This window comes from Solanum pennellii, chromosome 5 (genome assembly GCF_001406875.1).
Source record: "Solanum pennellii chromosome 5, SPENNV200".
Classification (NCBI taxonomy): Eukaryota; Viridiplantae; Streptophyta; class Magnoliopsida; order Solanales; family Solanaceae; genus Solanum; species Solanum pennellii.
In genome coordinates, this window is record NC_028641.1 from 9,345,305 (window position 1) to 9,348,219 (window position 2,915).

The following is a 2,915-nucleotide window of genomic DNA, read 5'->3' on the forward strand; positions in this document are numbered from 1 at the left end:
CCCCCCCCGTCCACAATTAATTGTCATGATTTTTGTAACGTCTCACAACTAGAAAGAACTAAAAGTAAGTGTAAAATCTGGAAATAGTTAATTTTAGAAAGTGTAATGAAAATCTGGAAAATTTTAAGTTAAAAGTGAGTTTTGGTCATTTTAAAATGACCATAACTTTTAGCTCGGGATGAGTTAGAGGTATTTCCAGATATGGTTGGAAAACACTTAGAACGCACTTTCCAACGCCAGCAAGTTTGAGTGATTTCGACTCTGTATGAGTAAGTTATGCCCTTTTGAAGTTGGGCTATCAAATTAAGAAAATGTCCAATCCGGCATTTTAAGGTATTTTGGTCTTTTAGCTACCCTATTATTTTATTTAGTTTTTAGGAGTTTAATATTGGTCAAGACTGAACTTGTTCAATTTTAGAAAATTAGAATTTTCACGCTAGGACTTAGGAGAAAAGAAGAAGGGGAAAAGGGCAAAATCATCAAGATCAACAAAGAAAATTGGTTTTCGCTAAGAAACTTGCTTCAAAAAGGTATTTGAGGCTCTCATAACGTTGGGGTTGTTCTCCCATATGTCAAGCATATTATTTCAGTTTGGATCCGTCTTAAAATCATTAGAATATTGATATCTTGATACCCTTTCTTGAATTCATTGTTGTTCTTGAATTGCCTGAGTTGTAAAGTTTTTTGAATTCATTACATCGCATTATGGGGTCGTTTCGGGTTATATTCTAAGGTACATTTGATGGGTATCTGTATCTAAAGGAGATTTAAGAAAAAGAATCGAGTTTGGGTGAATTAGGGGGGAAAATGAATAAGAAAATCCGAAGGGCGAAACTGAGATCTGGCACCGCATCATGCGTCCAAAATAAGTTTTTGGAATCAAAACTAAATTATGCCTCTACATCACGGACCCACCCTCAAATTCTGATTTTCGAATTTTTCTCATGTTTAGCTATCTAGAATCATTCCTAAACATCATGAGATATTTTCAAACACGAATCTAATTCCTTGAATCCATAATTCAATTCAAGGATCAGTTAGGATTAAAGGCAAGAGCAGTTAAGAATTAATATAAAGAGAAATCTAGAGTGAAATCAGAGGAGTCATTTCAAGTCTACATAAGTCTTTTACAAATATTTTAACTTTGTTTTAAGACTTAAGTTTTGAGTTCATTAAAGAGTGAAGTTGAAATTCTTTTATTGAAATGTATAAGGGGACTAAGTATTCCCAAAGAGACTTGAAATATTTTAACATTTAACTAGTAAAGAAACTTTGATTTGCAAGGAGCCTTAGGGCAAGTTTTTTAAAAAAAGAACTATAGCTTTCTAAAAGAAGCAAATAGGTAAACTATGATTTTCAAGATAGCTTTGAACTATGTATTTTGAGCACTAATCTTAAAACCACAGAATCAGTATGTTTTAAAACATATGAGCAAGCATATATTTTAGAGTAGTATTGAACACCAATATGGAGAAGGGTTCAAACAACTCACATCACCAATAAACCATATAGCCACCATGGGTAGAAAAAGTTCATAATTTTTAGATGAACCCTTTTCACAGTAGACTAGTAGATCCATTAAGCAGTTCAGGTCTTATACCTTTGGTCAGGTATAGGATGTGATGGCAGTGTGAGGTAGACCGATGTATAACTACTATATCTCTTATGTGATGGTTGTCAGTTAGAGAAACTCCCAAAGCAGTTATTGTACTTTCATATACATCAGTTCATTCTATTTTTATATACATTTTAGAGTTTCTTGTATCTTCCTATACACACAGAGTTAATAGGATGTTGTGGGGTTTGTCCCAACATCATCTCGGTCAATTTAGAAGTTTCATAGACAGTTAAAAGTTTTGTATTCTTTACATTTTCATTCTTATGTTAATTACTTGGGTTGCCATTTTGGCCAAGTTGATTGTTTAAATCTTTAAGACATTCCCAGTTATTTTGTTATGCAGTTGAGATAAGTTCTTTTATCATTTTAAGTGTGATTTTTTCTTTGCTGAGTTAAGTAAGCCAGGCCAAGAAACCTCTCGAGGCCAGCAGTGGTCACCGAGTGCCAGTCCTGCCAAGGGTGTAGGATTGGTGTGTGACAAACTTGGTATCAGAGCCCAGAGTTTAAGAGTGCTAGGGAGTCTATGAAGCTATGTTTGTAATGTCTTAGTCATCGGTGGTAAGTGTGACACATCTATGATTAGGAGTCTACAACATTTAGGAATTTCTCACTTCTTTCATATTTCCTTTTGCGCGCTAGAGTTTATCTTTGAAAGTCTCTGTGTAACGACCTGTTTAGTCGTTTTGAGCAGCAAATTTTATTTCTGGAAAAACTGGCTGAGTCGACGGATCCCACGACGGACCGTCATGGGCACGACGGACCGTCGAGGGGTTCTCGTTCCAAAACACTTAGAATTTAGAAAATTGGGTACTGAGATCGACTCTCTGAACTTCGCGACGAAATGACAGGACGGACCGTCGCAGGCACGACGGGCCGTCACAGACCTTTTACTGAAATCGAGTCTCTGAGCTTGGTGACGGACCTGCAGGACGGACTGTCACAGTCTCCGTCAGCTCACTCGGGCCGGAATTCTGCTAAAGTTTTTAAGGGGCGTTTTGGACTTTTCATGCTTATAATTATAAAGTTAGTGGATTAATATTAATAATTCAATTACTTAGGGGCTAAAAGAGATAATCTTGAAACAATTAGTGGGGTATTTTATCATCTTTTATACTAAATTATATGCTAATTAGGGTAAAAGAAAGAGGGTTTTGAGTAAGAAAAATAAAAAGAACAGACAGAGAAAGGGAAGAACGATCGATCAAGAAGAGAGAACGCAAGGAAATCAAAGGTTTTGGGAAGATAGCTTGTTTGATCGCAATTCTTCGGTGGAGGTAGGTTATGGTTTATGCTATTT